The sequence below is a fragment of the Vombatus ursinus genome, unplaced genomic scaffold (genome assembly GCF_900497805.2).
Source record: "Vombatus ursinus unplaced genomic scaffold, bare-nosed wombat genome assembly UNPS02014799.1, whole genome shotgun sequence".
In the NCBI taxonomy this organism is placed as follows: domain Eukaryota; kingdom Metazoa; phylum Chordata; class Mammalia; order Diprotodontia; family Vombatidae; genus Vombatus; species Vombatus ursinus.
In genome coordinates, this window is record NW_020954577.1 from 18,156,072 (window position 1) to 18,171,854 (window position 15,783).

Below are 15,783 nucleotides of genomic sequence, written 5' to 3' on the forward strand. Positions count from 1 at the left end.
AATTAATAGACTCCACCCCTAATGTTCACATGGGCCATTTGTGCCCAATCTGTGGTAGAACATTCCAAGCTCGTGTTGATCTGATCAGCCACACTGTAACTTGACTCTAACATAGTGATGTCATTTTGGTCCTCGTCAAGAACCAAGGACAGCAACCATTCCATCCCATCTCATCCCAAAGAGATCAAAGAGAAAAAGGACCAATGCATACACACACACACACACACACACACACAGAGAACACTCTTTTTGTGGTGGCAAAGAATTAGAAGCTGAGGAGGAGGTGTGTATGGAGAAGGGGAATGGCTGATTATGTTATAGCATCTGAAGATGATGGTATACTATTATGCTGTAAGGGCAGCTATGTGGCACAGTAGATTAGAGTGCCTGGCATGGAGGAAGTGGCAGACACTATCTGGCTGTGTGACCCTGGGCAAGTCACCTAACCTCATTTGCCTCAGTTTCCTTATTTGTAAAAATGAGCTGGAGAAGGAAGTGGAAAACCACTCTAATATCAATGCCAAAGAAAACCCCAAATGGGATCACAAAAAGTCAGACATGACTGAAATGGCTGAACAAGAACATTATGCTGTAAGAAATGCTGAAGAGGATGGTTTAGAGAAACCTAGAAAGACTTATATGAACTGATGCAAAGTGAAGTGAGCAGAACCAGAACATTTTATACAATAGCAACAATATTGTGAAGATAATCAACTTTGAAAGACTTAGGAACTCTTATCAACACAATGACCAACCACAATGCCAAAGGACTCATGATAAAACATGCTTTCCACCTCTAGATAAAAGAGTGACTCAAAGTGTAGATTAAAGCATATTTTCTTCCCCCCCTCCTTTTTTTGGAACATAAGCTAATTCGGGGATTTGTTTTGCATAACTGTCCAAATTTGTGACAAGTTTTGTCTTTCTTGCCTTTTCCTGCTGGGTCAGGGAGCAGGGAAAAGAGAGGGAGAAAATTGAGAATTGAAATTAAAAAAGAAGAAGAAAAATAACAATAGGCAGTTGGTCCTAGAAGTGAATTTTAGAATGTTGATGTAATGTGGCCCAAATACAGAACCTTCACTGATATCTCCCTGAGATGCCTATTTTATTTTTACCTGAAACACTTAGCAATTCCAGAAGGCTTGTGTTGCTTAGTGATTTGTCTGGCATGATCAAATGAAGATATACACGTGTCATAACTACAGACTCAATAGTAACTAATAAAAAAAATAACATCTTGGTTAAAAAAAATAAAGGCTTTGAAATGTTGGAGAACTTGAAAAACTTAGCATAATGTTATCCATGCACAGGAACACACGGCAAGACCTCACATCTACAGGAAATCTAACTCCCATCCAGTCCCCAAGCTGTGCTCTGTGGTTTCTATTTCACAGCAATATTATGTTAAGCTAGACTGGAAATAGGGAGACCACTTAGGGACCCATATGTAGTAACCCAGGCCTCACACTAGGTTGGTGGCAGTGGAAATGAAGAAGAGAGGATTGGGTAGCCAGAACTTGATAATTGATTGTCTATGAGGGGCAGAGGAGGAGGAGAAGTCAGAGATAGCACAGAAGTTCCCAGAGTGGGTGACAAGCAGGATGGTTGGGTCATTGACAGAAAGAGGGAAGTGAGAGGGGTTCACCAGATGAAGGTAATTTATTTGGTTTTAGACATGTTGAGTTGGACGTACCAATGGGACGCCCAAGGGAACAGAAACCCAGAAGCAAACCTCTCTCTTATTGATGTTTCATTACATTAGTGAGCTCATCACTATGTGCTAATGTGGTGGAGTACTCCATAGAGTCTTCATTGCCAGCTCTCAGTCTCTCCTTGCTCCAATTCATTTTCCAATCAACTGCCAAAGAGATCTTCCTAAAGTACATGGCCAGGTCACTCCTCTTCTCAACAAACTCCAGTAACTTCCTATTGACTCCAGGATCAACATCATTTCATTTTCTCAGACTTTTAGACTTCTATTTCTGTAACTTTTATTCTGTACTTAATTATTAGTGCAGGTATATAATTTATAAATAAGTAAATAAGCACTCTTTGGGGAGATACTCGATAATTTTGTATTAATGGGGGTTCATGATGACGATGACTTGGAGGTCACTACATTAAACCTCTCCCTTAAAGCAGGCAGTGTTGGGACTCCAGGAGGTACCGGACTGACTCAAACATTGTATATTCCTAACACCCTGAGAAGAGCTCAGAAGCTCGACCACAGAATTTCAGGACTCAGAATGAAAGAGACCTCTGTGTCTATCTTACTCAACACTCACGAACAGGAATGCCTTCCATGACACAGGCTACAGGTGGTTAGCTATTCAGTCTCTGCCTCAAGACCTCTGCTATTACCAAAGGCAGTCTTTTAGGCTTGAGGCCCATCTAACATCTGTTAACTGAAAACTGTCTTAGTCATATGGTGCATTGGAATTCTAGCCAACATCACTTAGTAACTTGTAGAAGTGCATGAGTGAGGGGGAGAAAGCAATCAGCATTGGCTAAGCACCTACTATATGCCAGGCACTGGGCTAAGAACTTTTCAAATATTACATCATTTGAGTCTGACAACAATGGCCATTTTACAGTTGAGGAAACTGAGGAAGAGGTTAAATGACTTTCCCAAGGTCACTCAAGTAGGAAGTGTCTAGGGCAAATTTTGAACTCAGGTGTTACACCATGGGGCCCAGCAACCAAATCTTTAGTGTGAGGGTACCTGATGAACCCCTCCTCACTTCCCAAGGAACTTTCCTTCAGGTACAGAAATCCAGAGGTTAGCTCAGCTGTATTTACAATTGAGTAATGCATTACTAGATGGAATCTAGCAAGTGCTGCTTGCTCCCTGCTGGCACAGAGTATATAGATATTTACTGCCAATCACAAACACTGCCCACCACCATCACAGGCACAACTCAATGGTCAACACTCATCTGGCCAATGATTCCCAGACTCAAGGCTCTCTGCTCTCATTCCACACACCTGAAATACATCCTCAACATAATCTCTGCCTCCTCTTTCAGAGGGTTGTTTACATTCCTTCCAACCACCCCAATGTCATACAAGACAGCCCTGAAAAGGAAGAAGTGGGGAGAAAAGCAGCTTGGCCTCCTTCTAGAGCCTGGAAGGTCCCAAGCCCCTGGCCCTCAGGCTCCTTGCATGGGCTCCAGTCCTTACACAGTATTTCCAGACTATTCTTCCTTATACAGCATTCCCAGACTTGTGTGGGAAACACCAGCAGTCCACCTAACAACCGCCATGTTAGAATGCTGCTACGCTGCTGCCATTTATCACTGTTAACTTATCATCAAATCAGCCACCCATTGAGTGTCTGGTGAAGGGGCTGGCCAGCATTAGCAGCTTCAGTGATCAGAAACCACTCACCAAACCCAGGCTGCTGAGCTCAGGCAGTTTCAATGGAATGTGTTGCCCAGGAGTTACAAGTGTTCAGAGGCAAGTCTATCCTGCTGTGCTGGACAACCGTGATTACTATTGTTTTCCTAAGTACCTTCAATAAACATTTGCTGAATGACTGACTTGGAAAGAAGGTTATGGTTACAAAGGGCTTCCAAGTTCTTGTTTTGGTTAGTTTTACCTTTTCCATCTCTGAAGAGGGACTAATAACACTTATTACTGACTTCCTGAGACTTTGTATGTAAATATTAATATTATCACAATTAGATAATAGTACATTATAAACATCAGGCCTGGTGAGGTGATTGTAAAAATGTTTTATCATAAGGTAAACTTTTCTCTGACTCAATAAGGTAGGGAATCCCCAGAAACCTGACACAGTCTGAAAGGCACCCAGATCTTTGGGACTTGGTTTAAATGTGATGCTCCAGTACCTAACAGGACCAGTCATTTTATCCAGGCAAAGATTTTCTTTGCCATTGCTAAATTCAGGCCCCAGCATCTCCAGCTATAGCCAAGCTGGGCCTGAGTCTGTCTGAGCCCAACCAGGCTGGTCCCCAGGCCACGTCCCAGGCCAGGCTGCCTCCCTAACAAGGCAGAGACAGTCAGTATTTGGGCCGGGAGAAGAATGAAGGCGTTTGGGATCACATACAAGGATAGTCTCATATCAACCCCAGTGTCTGGGTAGAGGGGGCAGGGCATACGATTTCAGGGCTGAGCTTCACTCATATATAAACTAGAAATCGAAAATAAAACAGAAAGCAGTTGGGAGTCATCCCTCTGAATGAAAGGGAGAACAGGACTTAAACTGAATGCAGGGAAAATCACTCCTCAGCTGGCTCTGGGCACCCAGGGTGATCGAGAGGGAAGGAGGGGAAAGGGTCTTGCTTTTGTAGGCCTATTGGCTGCTGTACTCCCTTTGAGTTTCAAATATAATTGAATTTTCACTTTCCTGATGAAATGACAATCCCACTGAGCTTCTCTACTAGCTAAGGGTAGCATAAGACAAACTGGGGCCCCAAGAATGTAAGCTCCCTGAGGGGGGACTGAGCCTGGCTGTGGCTTTGTACCACCTCCCACATCCCTCCCGCTCCGCGCACAATTCCAGGTCCACTGAAGATAGCTGATAAATCATTGTGGATCAGCATTGGTTATTGCCCTGGACCATCTAAGGGCACACATTCAGCTCCCACAAGAGTCGACGCCCACTTCTCCCCCGCCTGGCTGTAGGAGTTTTCCTTTGGGGCTGTATTTATTCATCCCTCCAAGCCTCAGAGGTAGGAGCTCAGTAACTGGGAGTGACACAATCACTCTGTGTTTCAGTGATGCTGTGGGGTTCAACTGAGAAGGGTTGGGGTTTAAAAAAGGCTACAGTAAAGACAACCGTATGAACAGGGAACCAAAAAGGCCCATTTTGCTACCCAGCCCTGGATCCTTAGACATAAAAGTGTAAGCAACGAGCATAAAAGAGCCTGCATATGAAGCTAAGACAACTGTGGCAGAAATGTGAGAACAGCACCTCTACCAAGACTAAAGATAACGCCCACATCTGGACTGGGCATGGAATGTCAATAAACAAGCCCGTCTGAGACCCTAAAGCTCGCCAATCAAAACCATTGGCAGGGGAAGGGAGGCCACACACAACTGTCTATGATGATGAGCCAGGATAAAGGAGGAAGGCGGTCTGTGAAAAGGTGCCATGAGCCAGAAGAGGATAGGAGAAGGAAGGAAGGAAGGAAGGAAGGAAGGAAGGAAGGAAGGAAGGAAGGAAGGAAGGAAGGAAGGTAGGAAGGAAGGAAGGAAGAGAGGGAGGGAGGGAGGGAGGAAGAAAGGAAGGGAGGAAGAAAGAAAGAGGAAGAAACAGAAAGAAATAAAGGAAGAAATATTTTGCCTAATTATGTCCCAGACATTCAAGTATTCTTGGGCTGTTTTGATGCTAAGAAACAAATGGATTGCTTTAAAGCCCACAACAGCAAAGTTCTGGATTTTACCCAACCTCCCTTTGCTCAAGGAAAACGTCTTTGTCAACTCCATCTCTCAGCGGGCTGTTGACTGTCACTCTTGCCTTCTTATGAAACATTTTCTCTGGGTTTCTTTCACTTTGGCTGTTCTGCTCCAGGGTGGCTAAAGGGGAACAATCTGAGAAGGATTGGAAAGGGAGGCTAAGCCCAGACTGGGGGGTCTTGAGCACTGGGCTACAAAGATTCTAGTTTCACAAAACCTCATGCGACCATAAGAGTTAGAGTTGGAAGCAACATTGGAAACAACGTTGTTGTTATTCAGTCACGTTCGACTCTTTGTGACCCCATTTGGAGTTTTCTTGCAAAAGATACTGAAGAGGTTTACCATTTCCCTCTCCAGCTCATTTGACAGATGAGGAAACTGAGGCAAACAGAGTGAAGTGACTTGTCCAGCATCACACAGCTATTAAGTGTCTGAGGCCAGATTTGAACTCAGGTTCTCCTCACCCCAGACCCAGCATGACACCTAGGTGCCCAGCGTTGGAGATGCTTGATCCTATGCCCTCATTTTGATTCCTTGTGATCATATCTTTCGGTGTCACATGGCAGCCGATTGTGAATAGAATGTCAGCTCCTTGAGGACAGGGACTGTTTTACTGTTGTCTTTGTATCTCCAAGGTCTGATTGTAAACTTCAATCAAGGTGACTGACTTGTAAGCAGCTTCTATGTTTCACTTTCAGGAACACTACAGAAATTAAGTGTAAGACCTACAGTCCGGATAAATATAACAAAAAGATGCCCTAGCCATCCTTTTATCAGGTGAGAATGCCAATTTGATTACAGAATCAAAGGTATGACAAAGCCATGGATATTTCTATTGATCCATGAGGGAAGTCCTCATCTTCCCCTAGGCAGCGGTAGTTGTATTCCCAGAAAAGCAGCAGTCACTGAAGTGACATCACTTCACACCCTTCTATGTGAGGAGCTGAGGACAAAGGTGACAAACACACTGAAAAGAAGCAACTTCATGACTCTACAAGGCTACCAGTCCTTGAAGACCAGCAGAGAGCTACAGATATCTATCCGAGGAGAACTTTATGAGGACTCCCAATGACCAGCGCCTAGGAGTTGCTGCCTTTTTATCACATGTGATATCTGGATTTTAGCCCATTCTCTCCAAGATCCAGTCTGTTGAGGGGACTCTTTCTACCAACTGTTGTTATTATACCATCTCAGGAAATATCTTTTTATAAATTGCATGGCTATTGATAATGAGGGGGGTAGTAAAGGAGACACACCACTGGGGGCTCATGGGACTTAAAATTGGAAATTAACCCCAGTTCCTTAGGGTTACTCCTAATACCCTGAGTGGAGGAACATCCTGTCATCCTCTGGGGACTGAGACCATCAGTGTGGGATTAGAGTGAGAATTGGAAAGTAGCCCGGAAGGAGTGATACATAAAAGCAGAAGTTTTAAATTCCACAGTCCTTTTGACCCAGTGATACCACTTAGTTTAAATCCAAAGACATTGAAGAAAGAGGAAAATAACCCATATGTATAAAAATATCGATAGCTATTCTGTGGTTAATGGCCAAGAAGTGGAGACTAATGGAGTGCCTATCAATTGGGGAATAACTAAACAAATTATGGTATATTAGTATAATGGAATACAATCGTTCTGTTAGAAATCACAACAGGGATGGTACAGAGAAGCCTAGGAAGATTCACTCATATGAACTGATGCAAAGCAGTGAGCAGAACCAGGAAAGCAACCTAACGATAACAATATAAAGAAAGACTTGAGAACTTCATATAATGTAATGACCAACTACCATTTCGATGACAAATGACACATGGACCCACCTCCTGAGAGAGAGGTGAGGGACTCAAGAAGAAATATTTTTACTTGACTATTCATGTTTGTTACAAAAGTTTTGCTTTTCTTCTCTTCCCTGAAATGAGAGGGAGAGAAAATAAATGATTGTTAATTGAAAAAAATAAGATTAAAAAAAAAACCCTAGAGTTATAGAACATGATTGCAAAGACCTACACTACTTGAGAAAGAGGAATTTTCTTCTTTAATTCATTTTTCTGCCTTATATTTTACATGCTGCTATAACTTTCGTTTAGGAAATTGTAGCTCCATTAAACGTACTAAATTACCTCCTGACAATTATTCCCAAGACTCTAAAGTCCGAGGTCTGTTTAACTATGTAAACTACGGCAGCAGAAATGTTGCTTGTAACTTCCCTAAGGGGAGGGAAAACCATTTTTAAGCAATCCGGTTTTAATAAATTTTGTCATAAAATCCTCATCAATTTGCTGAACTGAAATCTACTCCAATTCCCTCTAGGAGAAAGGTTACAAAGGGGAAGTTCGGGGAAGTAGAACCCCAAGCCCTAGAGGAAAGGGTGTGTCCCCTTTTGCTCAGCAGACCTCTGACTAAGGAGAGTAGCCCTATCCTGCCTAACAGTCTGGGCAGGGACAAACGCAGCAGGGGGTGGAGGGGGAAACTACAAGATGTAAAGGCTAGTGAGTTGAATCAAGCTGACCAGGAGTTTGGAACTCAATAGACCCACTCCAGTCCTAAACAGCTCCTTCATTCCAAATTCCAGGTGTGAGTAAACCAGGAAAACACAAGGTGAGCTCAGAGGCTGAGAGAAAGTAGAACCAAAGCAACAGATTCCCCTCATTTTGTGATGCAATAGAAGGCATAGGTAGTTGAGGGGACAGTGATAATAACAAGCATTTATTTAAAATTTGTTATTTAAAATTTATTTTATAAAGTTATTTAAAATTTGCAAAATGCTTTACAAATATTAAATCTCATTGTATACTCACAACTACCATGGGAGATAATTGCTATTATCATCCCCATTTTTACAGTGAGGAAACTGAGGCAAATAGAAGTTAATTGCCTTGCTGAAGATCACACAACTAAAAAGTAACTGAGGCTGGTTCAAACTCAGGTCTTCCTAATTGCAGGCTGATGCTCTATCCATTGTGCCATCGATCTGCCTTTCAGGAAGGAAGCTTATTTCAATACCCTTTGGATGGCAGTGAAAAGGTTAGGAGAGTCTTGGAAAGACGAGTCAGAACAGAAGAAGGAGGAATAGAAAGAGAATGGAAATAAAATCACTGCCAGCCATAACTCATCTCTTCCTATTTCTGAACTTTTCCATGGTTTTCCTAACTTTGAGGATAATCTCTTACGTTCTGTTCTTTAGCCTAGATCTAGTCTCTTTTATTTTGTCATGAATATAAACTTCAAAAGGCAAATCATAGAATTAGCTTGCCCCACAACCACACTGAATGTCAATTAAGCAGAAATGCTCTGAAACTCTCACCTTCATCTCTGTTGAGATCTCGCCATTAAAAAGGAAAGTGCTTACAGAGATCATTTGTATTCCATACCAGCTAGAAATGGCAAATTAGTACAAACCAAATTAAGTTAAAACTGATATTGTTATAGAGGGCAAGAAAATAAAAAGATGATGTAAGACCAGGATGGTACAAGGTTAAATAACCAGTTCCCTTGAGTGAGGCACCAGGAATCCACCTGTTATTGTGGGATAAGACCCAGTGAGTCATTCCAAACTATTCTGGAATTTTAGACATTGCACTGGAAGAGCACACAACTGTTCTGGTTATCCAGTCTCTTTCTGCGGGCTGCCTTGCACAGTCAAGCACCGTACATGTATCCTTCCTGCTCATTTCCCCACATGGGCTGTGAGTTCCTCCACCTGCAGGCTTCCCTGTAGGACTCCACACAGGGCTCAGTCCAGCTCCATGTCTCTATCCATGGAAGGCACTCGAGGACAGCATAAAGAGGGAGCAAAGTTCAGGTATCACTCCACACAAGTCTTTATATCCTTCCCCCAACCTCCCTCCTTCTCAAAATCACTTTATATTTATTTAATTGTGTGAACATTGTATCACTCTGGTAGAATGGAAGCTCTTTGAGGGCAAGAACAGTATCATTTATCTGTTTTTCTAGTTACATCACTAGAACCCAGCCCAGTGCCTTGTATATGGCAGACACTTTAAAAAAAATTGTAGAATTGGAACGATAGTGAAATTTTTTTAAAGCTGTATTGATGATTGACTTAGATTTCCATATGCTTTGAATCTAAGCCAAGACTAGCAGAAAGATTCACCCTCTTCCCAAGTATGCCTCATCAGCCAAAAGCTTGTATGAGGCCTCCCCATCCACTCCCAAGTTTACCCTGCAGACACCTCCTGGGGCGCAAAAAGTGATAACTCACCTGAGAGGTCTCCTTGGGATGGTTTTCATGGAGGTTGTTATCCTGACGCTGATCCTCACCCACAAGGAGGTGACTACTACAGGTCACACACAACACGCAGAGACTTGGCCTTCAGGGAGTTTTGTCCCAAAGAAGAAAATAAACATAGAAAACACTGTGCACCTAAGTGAAATGTTTAGGAAAGCCTGGAGGCAGCCACAGGTGCCCTTCTCACTTCAGGTGCTGAAGGCATAGAGGTATTCACAGGTCACCAAGAGATAACCCCCTACTCTGTGGTCACTTCCAGATAGGACCCTGCATCTTTGTGAAACCTCATTATCCCCACATGGTCAGGGCCAGTCCTACCTAGAGAAAATGCAAGCTGTGCACTTCCCCATGAGAGGCCTACAACCCCCAAGATGGCAGGCTGAATGAAGCACTGGGCTTACAACGCTTGGCTGTGTGTTGTACCTGTGACCCGTGCCGAGTCTTCTCTTGTCTTGGATCTCAGTTTCTTATCTGCTGACTGGGGGTGTCGGACCAGAGCAGCCATATCAGACTCAAACAGAAACAGGGGCCACTCAACAGCGTAGCAGGGTCCTTATGGGCTGCATATTATATTAAAATCTGGTTCTGACCACTCTTGGGAATGTTTCCAGGGCAATGTGGTTGGGGCAGCATGTTGGGCGCAGGAGCTGCCTCTAAGTTCCTTTCTAGACTCCAAGAGGCATTTACCCACAAAGTCCCCAAACTTACAACTAAATAGTAGTGCCTGGCATTGCTATGGCGAGTAATTCTCTGTAACCCTCCCCAGGCCTACAGACCCCAACCCCAGAAGAGGTCGCATAGGCCAGGCAGAGGTCTGAGTGTTGGTGGCAGGCGGTAAGGTGGTTTTACTCACGCTGTCATCCTAACTCCTACCGCCACCCACCCACCCATTTCTGTCCTCCTCCGGATTTTGTCCCCCATAAATCGCACCTCCTTTAGCCTTCCCTCAATGGAAGATTCCGGCTGCTTGGCCAGCATGGGAGTCATGTCAGGAAAGCATCATTGAGTCAGCCCCAAACTTCATCTAGGCCAGGGTCTGTCTCCCAGAGTGGTACCACACGGCAAAATTTCAGGTATGACTGAGAACAGCTACGCACACCCTGAGATCACCCCTCATTACAGAAAACGCCCTCAGTGGTGTCACAGGAGTCATCACCGCCAGCCCCACCCTTGGCAGAGCCCTCCTTATCTGCTCTGTATGCTAGGACAGGCTCCTCCCTTCCTTCCTCCAACAGCCTAGAAGGTGGACTGCTGACTGCTCAGGCTCAAAGGGAAGGGGCAGCACTCCTTCGGAGCCCCCAGAGAGTCCCCAGAGGCCTTTGCAGAACATACTCATTGGTGATCTCAGATGGTCCTCACCACCACCCGATGGGGAAAGTGCCAGGCTCACAGAGCGGACCGGGAGAGGGACAGCTTTGATCACGTCCAAGGCAGGAAGACCAAACTCCAACTCAGCACCTCTTCCTACGATACTGAGCTGTGAAGTAAATTCACTTACAGATATACTCTTTGGTACAGGAGGAAGGTCGAGAGCTTAACTGTGGTGAGACTAGAAAAGGAGGGGAGAGAGCTTGGCAAGACCCAGGCTGTGCAGTGAAATCCTGAACAGGATTTTAGAGAATAACAATCATCACTGGCAAAAGTCATTCCAAACATCAGCTGACCGATTTCCTCCTGACAAGACTGGGAGGGACACACTGAAGGCATTATTTTATAAAATGAGGAAGCCGAGACTCAGTAACTAAATGACATGCAGGGGGAAGGGAGTGTCACTCAGGTGTCTGTGTCCAGAGTCCGATTTAATCCAGGGTCCAGCACTCTATCCACCCGGCCATGCAGGCTGCCTCCAAGAACCTTCCACCACAATTCCTGAAACCCCTAACAAGTACAGTCACGACACACACTCCAATATCTACCCAAAATGCTCAAGAGGAGTGGGAGAGGAGGGGCACTCTCCCCTCATGCTGCTCTAACCTCTCAGAAATACCAATTGGGAGGCAACCTCCCACCTCCCACCTCTGCTTGTTTCCAGGTTTTACCTCTTTGGTTCACTAAGAGGGGTGGGGGCAAGAAGAAATGACCACCTGAAACACATCGCATTTGGACTTCCTCTGTCATCCCCCCCCCACACACACAAACACAGGTATTATGTCACAGGAACCTTGGTGGGGAGCTCCGGGCCTCTGCCCTGTTTCTACAGCAATGAAAACATGGGACAACTCCAGGGGAGCAGGGGTGAGGCCCCTCCCCAGTGACTGCTTATTGACCCCACGCCCTCCAGCCTGATGTTTGGAAAGTGATTGGTAACTCGTGAGAATTCCGGCAGCCTGCAGGGCCAAGCCCCCGCCGAGGATGGCCCTGCCCTTCACTTTCCATTATCATCAGTTCGCAGCCTCAGCCGTATCCGGGGCAGACCATTCCTAGGCCAGAGGAAGAGAAGCCTCGGAATCTCCTCCTTTGAAAACAGTGCGAAGAACTGTGGCCTCCAACACCTCGCTGTCTCTCGTGTTCCCCTGTGAGGCAAACCCAGGGTTGGGGGTGCAGGGGGTGTGGGCAGGGAGGGCTTCATCTCTCCCGGCTATTTGAGCAGAACTGCAGATTCTTACAGGCTCCTGCAGAGATGCCTCTCACATTCTGATTCTCTAACCAAAAACCTCATAGAGAAACTAACCCACCTCAATTCCGATCAATGACCATTGAAGACGCCCCTCTGTGGGAAGGAAAAAGTGAGGAGGCATATTTTTTCCCCATTAGCAAGACGTGTTCCAGACCAGTAACTGGTTCTGAGGGCAGCCCGTTTCCTAAAGCCCTAAAAAACACTTCGCCAAGGGGCAGGACACCTACTTGGTAAAGAAACCACCGCCAGCTGCTTCGCTTTCATTCAGAACTGCCCTGGTCTTCCGAGACAAAGCTGGTACCACACCATCCCCCTAAGTTTACACCCATATATACCCATATAGTCACCTATTTATTCATACCTATATGTGGAGGTAAGCACATTTGCTTTTTTAAACACCATAAAGTGGGGAAAGAGCTGGCCCCCTGCACACTCACAATGATCATTGACAAAGGACTTCCCCCGCCCAGGTTCCTAAGAGTAGACTGCTGCTCTCAAAGATTTCTCTTCGGTGGGAAGTACTTTGGATTGAAAGGGATACTTGTAGCAGCCTTCCTTGTGGTAGCAAGAAAAACAATTGGAAACAAATCTCCACTAACTTGAGAATGGCTGATAAAGAAATTGGGACCATCACGAAAGAGGAACCCCTGGCCAAAGCGATGCAGGGGAAGACTGTGAACTGAGGAGGGCAGCGAGAACCACTGAGCGACCTCCAGGACAAGGTCAAGGAAAACATCAGAAGAAGCAGATCTCAGCTTGAAGCCTCCAGGCAGCAGGAGCGGAAGAAGGCCCAGGCGGCCAGACCCGTCCAGTCCGGTTTGTTCTGCTTCTGTGTCCTCCTTTGTTAGGAGGAATGACTGGGGGGCTGTGGGAAATAAAAGTGGATTTTCTTCTCAGGATCCACCAAGAAAGTGCAACAAACAGCCTTTCGGGATGAATCCTAATTGGCCGGCAGCCGCAGAGATCACGCAGCTGTTGGCGGTCAGCATGGATTAATATATTGAGATTTAGGCAAGGCAGGCTTCATGCAAACATTTCCACAGATTCCGTTCTCACACAGCCTGTTGCTGTTTTCAGGCTGGGCACCCACATAGGTATCAGCTCTTTTCCTTCAACCCTACCCCCCAAAATACGGCTAGCCACATTTGTTTTGGTGAAGGTGCCTTGTAAAACTTAACACACCCCATCAATGTGTTCATAGTACCCATACTGCCAAAGCTCCCCAGAGCACCCCATCCTCACTGCCTCTCCTTCCTTCCTGCAAAGTTGTCTAGGGTTGGGTCCCATCCTGTCCTTGATGCCTCCTCCAGGAAGCCTTACTTGATCATCCCTCAGGAGAGATCTCCCCTCTTTGGGCTCTGTTTGTATCTCATGGTGCTTCACATAATCATTGTGATTGGATTATATTTCCCATAATTGCCTAGTCTCTCCTATTAGATTCAAACTTCTTGAAGACAGGCCTTTGTCTCAATGAGTGTCTTCCATACAAGGGTGACTCACAAATAATGACTTAAGTGAATAAATGACTGACTGAATGAAGCAGTCCTACCTGACCCCAGCAGAAGTGGTGCAGAAGATGCCTCTTTGGTTCAAAGGCAGGTGTGAGTACCTACACCAGCCAAGCCCATGGGCCAGTCTGGAACTATTTTTTCAGATTACCTTCGAGGGTTGCTGCGCCCGATCCATCACCCTGCCATTCAATTAGGAATGAGCCTCTCCCCACCTAGACTGGCTGATCCTCAGACAGACGAGAGACCCTCGGACCCTCATCCGACCTGAAGCCCCCAGCATGGCCCCCAAGGCCTTCTCCCACAAGGAGGGTTTTCTTTAGTGCTGAGGATGAGCTGCAAAGAAGGATGGTCAGGCAGCTGGGTCTCGACTTGATCAAGTAGGCAACGGGGAGCCACAGTGGGCTAGTCAGGATGTATGGGAGTGCAGCCATGAGAGCAGCGTTTGTGTTTGTCTGGCAGCGGTACAGGAAAGACTGAAGCAGCCAACCTGTAAGTTGAAGGAACTCCAGTATAACAATTTAACTTTTTGTTTGTGTCATCGTTGGCGGTGGCCAAGGGGGGAGCGGCAGTGCAGAGAGGGGACTCCTGGTATAGAAACTTCTCCCACAAAACGAGAAAAGGAGGGGGAAACTATACAGAGAAGCACACTAACACAGCCCAAAGGAGACACAACAGGACGTCCGTGTTCTATTTAATACGTAGCTTCTGAAAACTATAAAACAGAAGTCCGTGGTTACAGAAACAATTCTCTTTTTTGTTCCTCGAATGTTCATGCTAACCTTGGTCAATAACGGTTAAATTCCTAATAGAAAAGAGAATTTAATTTAAAAAAAGAGAAAAGGGACAAAAATGAGGCCTCCCTCCATCTCAGTGGAAATTCACCCGTGACCAGAGACTTCGGAAGGTGCCTCAGGGCACGGGAAGCAGCAGTAACTGGCCCTGGGCCACACACTTTGTGTCGGAGGTTACAAGGAGACCCCCAGCTTCCTGGCTCCACCCTTACCCCACACTAACTCTAAGCATAGGAATAAAGCTCCCAGACATTTAAAACTTCAGATCTCACACAGCATGGCTTTGTTGTGTTTTTTGTTTTTGTTTTTTTACTTTATACCAAAGGATGCCCACCACACTGGAACTTCACCCACTCGCCCTGGAGCATTGAAAACATGGGAACAAAGGTCTGGACGAATCAGGACATGGGATGGAAAAGGAATGGGTGCATCTGAGAGGTGTTTAAGGAAGAGATGACAGGATTTGGTGACCCTGAACTTAGAGGATTTTTTAAAAGGGTGAGGAGAACCCCCATGCTGACTACCAGGTTTCAATCACGGAAGAGAAATAAATGAAAGATACCCATGGGGAAAAAAAATAGAACATTTGAAAGGGGGCTTAGTTTCTTCATCAACTGAGCTGAGAGAATGAAGGCAAGAATTCATTAGCTAAGAGAGATTTCACCTGACATGGTGTGGAATCGCCAGACTTTTTCCTCAGGCCTCCCTACGCCACTCTGAGCTTGGCTCCCCCCCTCCTTCCTCTTTTCCTTCTAGCTCTCCCCCCATTTCCATTTCCCCCTCTATTTACCACGATGTGGTATTTTCTCACCCTGCTTTCTTTGGCCTGTCCAGGCTCCGTCTGTGTCCAGTTAGCTTCCTTTCTCCTCTACGGTTCACCCTGGGTCAGGTGTCTCACACGGCAAAGCATTAGTACTTCACATTTCAAAACCGGCTGCTCTCTAGGGCTGGTGTCACAAGAAATTACTGCCTATAACCCTCCAGGAGAACTTAACCCATTGACAACTGGCTCTTGAATGCTTCAGTTTTCCTAGAGGACAGGGAGATTCTCCTAGAGAGGTCAGGAAGTAGGTGTATCCCTCACAAGTTATCGCTCTAAAAAGTACAAGAGTTTCTTTTTTTTTTTTCCCCTTTCTAAATGGATTATTTAAAATCCTAGATCAGGGAAGGTGGACATAGGAAATAAAGCTGT

General features: G+C 45.4%; 1 long non-coding RNA gene across 2 annotated transcripts in view; it reads right to left on the reverse strand.

Moving 5' to 3' along the window:
- Positions 1 to 10,788, reverse strand: part of LOC114050512 — a 62,331-nt gene extending 51,543 nt beyond the window's left edge. For both annotated transcript variants that reach the window (XR_003570016.1, XR_003570015.1), the window contains exons 1-2: positions 10,603 to 10,788; positions 9,646 to 9,754 (exon numbers count right to left, since the gene is read on the reverse strand). This is a non-coding gene — a long non-coding RNA (uncharacterized LOC114050512). The remainder of the gene's footprint in view (positions 1 to 9,645; positions 9,755 to 10,602) is intronic.
- Positions 10,789 to 15,783: the final 4,995 nt, after the last annotated feature.